This window comes from Sciurus carolinensis, chromosome 1 (genome assembly GCF_902686445.1).
Source record: "Sciurus carolinensis chromosome 1, mSciCar1.2, whole genome shotgun sequence".
Taxonomy (NCBI): domain Eukaryota; kingdom Metazoa; phylum Chordata; class Mammalia; order Rodentia; family Sciuridae; genus Sciurus; species Sciurus carolinensis.
Genome location: NC_062213.1, coordinates 112,318,937 through 112,329,362, shown reverse-complemented (window position 1 = coordinate 112,329,362; position 10,426 = coordinate 112,318,937). Strand labels below are relative to the sequence as shown.

Here is a 10,426-nt window from a genome sequence, read left to right as displayed (position 1 = left end):
CCCACTTGAGAACCTAAATTTATCAGATTCTTTACACCTGAGACTGGTCAATTCGATATAGGATGTGAATAGAAGAAAACTTATTCTTGGTGTATTTGGAATGCAGTTGCTGAAACTGACTCAAACTGGCCACCCAATTTTCCTGGGAACCAGCGATCCTACAGTCAAAAGTTTGCTTTTCCAACAGCTGGAAACGCCAGAATTGTGACATAGAGTCAAGAACTAAGGATGCCTTGTTCAGACTTTCACACGGGTCCCTCTGTTCCTTTCACAGAAGTCTCTTTTTTTCCTTCAACATCCGGCATCTGCAACTTGGAATACTTTCTCTAGGGCGGGACCGAGACTTAAGGGAAGGAGGCACTAGATGGGGCTCCCATCCTTTAAAAGGGTCTAGGTTATACCCTATCTGAACTCTGGACGGTACTTATTGTTCCACTTTTCCATGTCTGCGGAAGAACTAAGTGGAAAATAGACTTCAATTTGGTGGCTGTGCAGAGGTCCCCGACTCAGAGGTACTGAGCCACACCCCCAAGGGCTAGCTCAGCCAGGCTCGCAGGTCCTGTGCTGGGAGCCAGGAGCCGGGAGCCGGGAGGCGGCGAGAGCCCCGCCCCGCTCCTTCTCTCGCCGTTGCCATTGGCTGGTCCGAAAGACGCGGGGCGTTGTCGGTTTGAATGGGAGCGCCTGAAGCTGGGGCGCAGGCGCAGAGGAGCGCAGGCGCTGAGGACCGGCGGCGTTGTGGGACCCCTGGGCGGCGGAGGGGCTCTCAGGCGAGGAGAGGGGAGTCCTGAGCTCTGGCCCACGTGACCTTCCGGAGGCGGGCGCAGGGGGCTCGCGCCGGCCTCCCGCGGTGCCCCTGCCTGGCTCGCCCTCGGCGACGCCCGGACCCGCTTGAGGGAGGGGCCCTGAGCCCCCGCCTGCCACCGGGGGCCGCTGCCGCAGTTCCGCGGTGTCCACCGCGCACTAGGGACCCGCTGGGCCGCTGGAGGTGAGTCCTGCGGGGCGCAGGGACTGAGGCGTTGAGACGCTCCACAGGGAGCGCCGGGGAGGGGTGCGTGAACGTGAGAGTGGGGGGCGACGGCTGTGTCCGTAGCCTGGGGCGACCTCCTTTGTCCCCAGAGGGCCGATCGCGGTGCGGGGCTGAGGGGCGGGGTGTTCTGATCTGTGGGCGCTGCGGGAACGCGACGTCCAGAAAGCCGAAACTCCAGGTGCGGAGCCTCGCGCCAGTACCGGAGCTCCGTTGCTTTCTTGCTTGAAAACTTTTCACTGAGGGTAAGACTTAAGAGCTTCGTTCCCTAGATTTTTAAAAATAAAAAGTATGCCAGGCTACAGTGACTTCTCCCGTATTCTGAGCGTAGTGGACCGTAGATTTGAAATACGAATCTCTTGTGGAATCGAATACGAGGCTCGTCGCAGTCACTTGTAGTCGGGCGCTTGATATCTAAACCAGGCAGTTTTTGTCAGATACTTGCGTCCATCACATTTAAATTCGTGAACCCTTGAGCACCTACTGGTCAGTTTTCTGTGGGCGGAATGAAATTGGTAATTGCTGCAAAAAAGTTTTAAGTAAGCATAAAATGTAAAGAAAACCTTTTCTTGAAATCTGTAGACTATCTTCAAAGGTTATGTTTTAAGGATGACCATTTTGGTAATTTTAACTAGTGTCGCTTGAACTCTGTTAAAGAAAACGAATAAGGATGGAAATTGTATTTCCCTTAATGCATAATTTAACCGTGGTAGAATTAAGAGGAGTAGGTTCTTGGTTTTCCTCTCTGTTGGCTGGTATTGGGTGCTTCGTGTGTGTTGGAAGCGAACATGACCAGCCAAACTGATTTTCAAGTTGACACTTTAGAAGTGTGCACCCAAGATTTCCGCCCTGATAATAGCCCATGTGTTTGCGTGGGTCCTCGCTATTCAGGAGCAGCTTTGGTTGTCGTTTAGAAGTAAAAAAGGGAGAATCTGTTGGTCTTCGAGGGTGTGCGTTAAGAGAGGGTAGGAGCTCAGGGTGAGGGAGAGTCTCAGACCTACTCTTCTTTACACCTTATCTTGGATTCATTTTCGCAAGCCATGCCTCAGGCTGTTATTTAAAATTTAAGGAGTGAACTGGTTATGAAGTAAAGGATTGTATGATATTGCCATAAAGGCATATCCCCCAAATCCTCTTTGAGAAGATGAGCAGTTTATTTGTATTTTCTTCCTTTATTGTATCAGCCAAGTGGTGTTACAAACATATTTTAATATAAATCTGAGACTTGGTATTCGGCTAAATTACAACAATGATAGGGTATAGTAGTTTTCAAAATGGCTTTTTTTTTTTTTTTTTTTTTTTTTTTTTTTTTTTTTGCGGTTCTGGGGATCAAACCCCAGGGCCTTGTGCTTGCAAGGCAAGCATTCTACCGACTGAGCTATCTCCCCAGCCCAAAATGACCTTTTTTTAAAAAAAATTTTTGATAGTTGTAGATGGACAGCATGCCTTTGTTTTGTTTGCTTATTTTTGTATGCAGTGCTAAGGGTAGACCCCAGTGCCTCACAGGTGCTAGGCAAGTGCTCTGCCACTGAGCCACAGCCACAGCCCCCCCCCCCCCCCAATAAATAGCCTTTTCTTTAAAAGCACAAAATATTTAGATTTACTTAAAAAGTGAAATTTTATAACTTTTTGCAGTTCTAAAGTTGAAAACCTGGCGTAGATTTAGACTATTGCAAATCTATGCCACATTCTCTTTTGTAATGGTAACAACAGCTGTTTAATTACTTTGTACTTTATTGAGTACTTTTGTTATGTGCCAGAGCCAGGCACTGGATTAGGTACTTTACAAATCCTGTCTGTAGTCCTCACAACACGTTATCATTATGCTCACTCCAGGTCTGAGAATTTCACTTAAGATCGTGTAACTAACAAATCCTTGTTCTGGGAATCAAACCATGACCTGATCTCAAATACGTGCTGTAATGCTTGTGTTTAAGGTTCGGCATGTGCCTGGATCCCATTTGTGGGACATAATTCTACTTAAAGATGCCTCTAGGTGCTGTGTTTTGTTGTGAACTGTGCAGAAATATTTCCATCCTTCTTTTAGAACTACTGTCTTGCTTCTATTACCATGTAAATTGCCTAACATTTTCAATATCCTTTTGGTTATTTTTATTAAAAAAAATTTATAAGGGCAGGGTTTGTGGCTTACTGGTAGAGCACTTGCCTTTCAGGCATGGGGCACTGGTTTCAATCCAGTACCACATAAATAAAATAAAGGTATTGTGTCCATGTACAACTAAAAAAATTTTTTTTAATTTATATATTAAGAGTAAGACTTTTCTGAGCAATTTGCATGAATATGAATATACTCTTTAACATAGAACAGGAATGTATTAAAGTCCAGTTTTCTCACTAGTGTAGCATTCTTTGCTGCTTCATAGTTCCTATCTTTTTCCCAGACATGAAACCAAGAAGTTCACTGGACATGTGCTAAGTAATGTGCTTGATGTTGTGCAGTGATAGAGGCCTCTTATTCAGTAGTTTTCACAGAATATTTCTTTTGCCTGTCTCCTCATCCTGCTTTGTATGATGCTGCAAGTTTATCTTCCAACTTTGCTTTTTATTTGTTTAAAACAAAAACTACAAGTTTTTGCATTGTATAAATACAATGCCAAGTATATGCTTCAGCCACATATTCAGTGTCTTACAGTTTGGTGGTGTTTTCAGATATCACTTTCATTCTTTCTAACCCAGTATGCTTATCCTAGAACATAGTATATGTATTTCTACCTTCCTGCTTTTGCTTGAGCTATATTTCCCTTGACTGGAATATTTGCCATCCTTAATGGTGCAGTACAGATTTTCTTGATCCCTAAAATCTTTCCCTGATCCTTTTTCGTTAGAATTATTCTTCCCATATCATCTTGTAACATTATTGAGCTGAATAGAAACATTTATTTTTCTCACAGAATGATGAGACTTTTTGAGAAGACAGATATATTTTCCTATGAAGAATTCTTTTTTTTTTTTTTTTTTTTTTTTTGTACCAAGGATAGAACCTAGGGGCACTTTACCACTGAGCTATGTTCCTTTTTTTTTTAGATTTTGAAAGAGACTCTTGCTAAGTTTCTTAGGACCTCACTAAGTTATTGAGGCTGGCCTCACACTTTCAATCCTCCTGCCTCAGCTTCCTCAGTGTGTGCCACAGTGCCTGGCTCTTATGAAGAATTCTAAATTTTTAAAATTCTTCAGGGGCTCTTTTTTCAGCTTTTATAATCCTTTTGCATGTGGGATTGATTTCTGCTTAGAAATGTATTTGAAACCAGTTCTCCCTTTTTAAAGCCCTTCTGTTATAGGAACAGATTTATGTCATTTACTGACTGAAAAATAATGCTCAGTAGAAAGGAAACTTCTATTTCACTATTGGGCTTTTAAATGATCATCTCTATATATATTGAGTGAGTGAAGCTGATGGTTGACTAATATTGGTACAGCAGTTCCCTCTGATCCATGGAGGGTACTTCCAAGGGCTCTGTACAGTGTTTGGTACTATCTGAGGTTTTAGGCATCTAGTATGTAAATATGCTAATAAAAATCTAATTAAAAACTATTTTCCTGTCTAGGCACATGTATGGTAAACTTTTAATTCATAAATTAGGTGTAAAAAATTAATAACAACAATAAAATATAACAGTTATAACTGTATCATGAAATAAAAATGCTGACATCTCTACTCTTGCACTTTGGAACTATTAAGTAAAATAAGGGTAACTTGAATACAAGGGTTGTGATACAGGGACAGTTACCCTGATAACCAAGATCCAGTTACTGAGTGATGGATGGGCAGGTAATATATATAGCATGGATACAGTAGACAAAATGATGATTCACATCCTGGGTGGAACTGAAAGATTTCATCATGCTACTCAGAAATGGAGTTCAATTTAAACCATATGAACTACTGATTTCTGAAATTTTCCATTTGATATTTTTGGGCTGTGGTTGATTATTGGTAACTGAAAATGGGAAAAGTGAAATCACAGATAAGGGAAGACTGTAGCAATAAAAGGCTGTGGGTCATGTTCTTGGAGGCTTGGTAAGTAGTTTTTCTCAAAGTTGTACACTTCCCATTATTTACTAATAGTTATTTCTCTTTTTTCTGTTATAGTAATGGTTCATAAGATTATTTTGAATTTATTTCTTTGAGCTGTTAATTGCATCATGTTTGTCCAATTTGTATAGGCCCTAAAAAGATAAGTTTAAATTCATTTTTATTTATTAACCAAAAGATTATGGATAAGAAAGGAGAATGACATAAGTATGTATGTATTTAGGTTGGTCTTTCTATTTTGGTAGAAATAGGCTTAATTTGATCCCTTAGTATTTTTAGATTGCAGACATATTCTTATAATCTTTTGGTTTTATACCCAAATTGTCATTTGAAAAATATTGAATATATAATTGGAGTTGACTAAAATTTTGAATCCTTTTTTTTTTGGTACCAGGGATTGAACCTGGGGGCACTTAACCACTGAGCCACATCCCCAGCTCTTTTTTGTATTTTATTTAGAGACACAGCCTCACTGAGTTGTTTAGGGCAAGCTATTGGGATTACAGGCGTGAGCCACTGCACCTGGCATCATTGTATCTTTTGTAATTTCAATTTTCTAATACTTTTATGTATCCAGTTTTACATGCTAATAATTACCTAGAATTGCATATGCTTGTGTGTGTGTGTGTGTGTGTGTGTGTGTGTGTGTATGTGTATAGTAGTGGGGCTCTGAGGCTTGAACCTGTCATATTCTATCACTGAGTTACATTTCCAGCCCTTTTTATTTATTTATTTACTTTTAATTTTTTAAATTGTTGATGGACCGTTATTTTATTCATTTATTTATATGCAGTGCTGAGAATCAAACCCAGTGCCTCATACATGTTGGCGAGTGCTCTATCACTGAGCCACAACCTCAGCCCCCTTTTTATTTTGAAAATTTTACTATTCATTCATGCACTGGCACTTAAACTTGAGGCTCTCTACAACTGATATATGTCCCTAGTTCCCGCATGTTTTTGTTTGTTTATGTTTTTTGAGACAGTCTCTGATTAAGTTGTCTAGGCTGGTGTCTAATTTAACCATCCTCCTGCCTCAACCTTCCAAGTAGCTAGGATTATAGGTGTGCATCACTGCACCTGTTTTAGAAATCATTTTTTCATATGCATGAGTTAAAACTCTTTCAAAAGGTTATTCATTTTATTAATGGATTTAAAAAGACGACATTTAAAATAGTTTTATAAGAGGTAAAAATTAACACTATTCTTACTTTGGAGTTCAGTTTGATGAGAAATAAAACCAAGTAAAAGGGAAAAAAATATTGGTTATAGTATAAAACCTTTTTCCTTTAGTTGAACAAATGTATTGTACTATTATTTTTTTCTTTTTGCAGTACTGGGATCAAACCCAGAGCCCCATGTGCACATTAGGCAAGTATTCTACTGCTGAGCTATGCCCAGAGTCCAAACATTAATATTCTTAAATAAATAATCTTAATGGGAGCTGGACTTTTAATTCAGTAACTGCTTTGCAGGAAGAAAGGTTACCAAGAGGGGGCTGGGGATACGACTTATTTGGTGGAGTGCTTGCCTTACATGCACAAGGCCCTGGGTTCAATTCCCAGCAGCACAAAAAAAAAAAAAAAAGAAAAGAAAAGAAAAGAAAACAGAAAAAGAAAGGTAACCAAGATTAGGAATGTTGTATGAAAGTAGTATTCCTTTTGTCTTTGAAAATTTTAAGAAGCTGCCTTGTCTTCTGTTAAATTGTTACAATCACTAAGGATTGGAAGACAACAGTTTTAATGATTAGTATAGTCACTGATATTCAAATTGACTCCATGTATAATCTAAAAATAAATGTGTCTCTTCCTTAGTTTATCATACCCCAGAAAAATCTTTAATATTCAACAACTTTCTGATTTATCATGGGCTGCTAAGCCCTAAGCACTAAGAAGCTGTTTGTGTAGTAATAATTATATCCATAGTGCTTCGTGTAAAGACTGCTGGAAACTACAGTTGAACTACAAACATGCAACATGTCCCATGGAAGTAGACTCATACACTTGGTCCTTTTTCACTGTTAATAGCAATGTTAAAGAAGGCTTGAAATATATAAATCCCTTTCTTCTAGATTACATTTTAATATTTATTTACTTTGATATTTCATGGGTGGATCTTAGTTTTTTGGTTACTGAGGGAGCAGAATTCTTTCAAGTTTATCTGATGGGAAAAAAAAAATTTTTTTTTTTTCTCACCAAGGAAGAAAGTTTATACTGCTGTTCCTCAGTTTTTGAAGGGGATTAGTTCCAAGACCCTGATATCCAAGAATAAAACTGGGAATTTTTTTGTTTCTGTCTGTTTTGGTACTGGGGATTAAACCCAGGGGATGCTGAACCACATCCCCAACCTTTTCTGTATGTTTTGTCTTGAGGCAGGTGTTGCTAAGTTGTTGAGGGAGGGCCTCACTAAATTGCTGAGGCTGGTCTTGAACTTGTGGTCCTCCACACCCAGCTTAAAAAAAAAAAAAGTTTTTAATTGTGCTTTCCTTTGTGTGTATTTGATATTATTCATATTGACCCATGAAAATTAACTCCAGATATTCTTGGGAATCCTGACTGGTGTGTCTTTAGATTTATTTGGAATCCGTAACCCTTATTCTCATTCATCCTTTGAACGTTATTCTGTTGATTTAACTAGTGGTACTAAAAAACAGCTTAAAATCTATCCTTTTATTTACTTATTTAGTAGTGCTGGGAACGGAACCTAGGACTTTGATCATTGTAGGCAAAAGCAGCACATCCAGCCCTAAAGTTTTCATAATGTGTGTTTGTTCATACTTAAACTGTTACTCTTGTTTTCTAAATCAACTTTTCCTAAAATCTCACAAACTGAACTCCGATTGTTGCAATTTTAAAGATCAAATTTAATAAGTTAAGACTTGAGTTTAATTGGAGTACGTACTTTAGGAGTATAAATTTGCTTAAGAAGAACTTTATTGATATAGTTTTTATAGCATAATCTTTAGTAAATCTAATTTCACAGCATAATTTATAGGAAATTCCTGTTTATCCACAGTGATAGAGAATAGGATGTTCTGCTTAAGTAAGCATTATATTGCATTTATTTTATAAATCGGGGTTGTGTAAAGTAATGTATACTTGGAGTATATGATAGTTGTGAGTTAATACTAATAATAATGCTCAATACTGTTAGATATCGATTCATATATGTAATCTTTTTTTGGTACAGGGATTAAACCTGAGGGTGCTTAACCACTGAGCCATATCCCCAGCTGTTTTTTTGTTTGTTTGTATTTTGTTTTGTTTTTAAGAAAGCGTCTCACTAAGTTGCTAGGGCCTTGCTAAGTTGCTAAGGCTGGCCTTGAACTTTGGATCCTCCTGCCTCAGCCTCCTGAGTTGCTGGGATTGCAGGTGTGCCACCTGGCTACATATATATAATCTTGAGTTCATCTTTAGTTCACAGTTTAAAAAAAATTCTTTTTAGTCATAGGTGGATACAATACCTTTGTTTATTTTGTGTGGTATTGAGGATTGAACTCAGTGCCTCACACATGCTAGGCAAACACTGTATGACTGAGCCATGACTCCAGTCTAGTTCAGTTTTATGCAGCAGTTTGTTTATATTACTGGTTTAGAGATTGAATATGTTCAATAAAGAATCAACTTTTTTGTATTGCTTTTACCCCTGCTGATGGAATTTCTTTTTAATTTTGCCAATGAATTACTGAAGTATTAATATTTAGATCTTTTTTAGTTTCAAAGATGTGTAAAAATTTAAGAATATTAGTCACTCGGTTCTTCAGCCCCTCCCCACCTTTCCCCATTTTTCAGATTTTTATATCTCAAGCCTTATATCTTTATCTTTCTTTCAGCTATTACATATGAATATAGCACTTTAACTACAAGTTTGTTGTAAGTATTCCATTTTTTTTCTTTCCACAGTAGGACTCTGGCAATCCAGTTTGTTATTCACTGTGGGTATTGCTGCTGTTTCACCTCTTTGCTAGATTGGAAATCTTGAAAGCTCTGTTTTTACTTGAGCTATGCCTCTGGATTGGTGGGCTTTGTTTACATTTTTCTCTGGACATTCTTAGATTGCTTGAATAAAGTCAAACTGAGTGTTTATCTGTACGTATTCACCTCATATTTTCCTATATGACCTAGCCTTACCATCCTACTCATTCCTTATTCTTGCCATCTTGTTTCCTCTTTTCTGGAGAAAATACAGTCAGAAAGAGAAGTTTGTGGGGCTGGGGATCTAGCTCAGTGGTAGAGTGCTTAAGTAGCATGCTTGGGACCCTGGTTTCCATCCCCAACACTACTGGAGAAAAAAAAAGCTTGGATTAGGTGACAAGCCACCTTTAGTTCATCCAAAAATAAATTAGGGTTTACTAGCAGATACATGATAATTTGACAGAAAATAATCAGTTACCTAAGATAGTTGAGTTTATTCTGCAGGTGAATATATTCTGGCATCCTAGTTTATTTCCCTAAAAATTTTTATGATGTTTATTTGTTCCTGTAACCTGTGCTCTGAAATTTAATATAGCAGTTTTGTTTTAAATATATTCTTAATTCTCCCTCATATTTATCCCTGCTTAGATTGAAAAAAGGCTGTGTATCTGACTTAAAACATTACAACTAATGAGGATTTGGAGAATTTGAATATTGTATCTTAGAGGGAATTATTGGGATATGAAAAGTTTAAAGAATTTAGATGACCTAACTTGAAGACAAGAAAAGTAAGTTATATTATCTGATGGATGTTGCCAGTTTATATAGATCCTTGAATGAAAGAAGCAGACCAAAAGTTATATTGTTTAAATTGCAGTTAGGTTCAGATAATTTCAACAAATTCAAAAAAGCACAATAGACATAAATGTAATTGTCTGTGCTTTGTTTTTCCTGGTCACTAGTGTGCAAGCTTTTTTTACTGCCAGCAGAGTAAAGCAGGGCTAAGATTTTTTTTGATTTAAGGCCACCCTTTTCTTGTCTACTCCGATTGCATACTTTGTTTAGTGCTTAGAAGTCAGCCTCTACAGAGTCTCCCGGGCATGGAATGTGGCAGAGTGGTAAAACACTTGCCTGGCACTCATGAGGCACTAGGTTCAATCCTCCCAGTAGGTGGAATTGTGTATGTATGTGGGGTTCCTGGGAAGGGCTCCCGAAGAGGGGGGATAGGGAGGAATTCAATAAATGTGAAGTAATGTGCTAGTTGTTTAGTTGCTTGAGAGATGCTATTAAGGGATGAATAAACAAAGTCTGGCTTATTATTAGGGATTAATAAATTGTAGGGACTAAAATTATTAGTGACCAGTAATTCTTGAAAATAATTATTAGCTTTAAACACCCCCATATTAGGGTTTGAGCCTAGGTGCACTCTACCACT

General features: G+C 38.4%; 1 protein-coding gene across 4 annotated transcripts in view; it reads left to right on the top strand.

Moving 5' to 3' along the window:
- Positions 1-705: 705 nt before the first annotated feature.
- Gpsm2 (G protein signaling modulator 2) overlaps positions 706-10,426 on the top strand; it is a 57,548-nt gene continuing 47,827 nt past the window's right edge. For all 4 annotated transcript variants that reach the window (XM_047539475.1, XM_047539465.1, XM_047539456.1 and 1 more), the window contains exon 1: positions 706-985. The gene's annotated coding sequence lies outside the window, so the exon portion shown is untranslated. The remainder of the gene's footprint in view (positions 986-10,426) is intronic.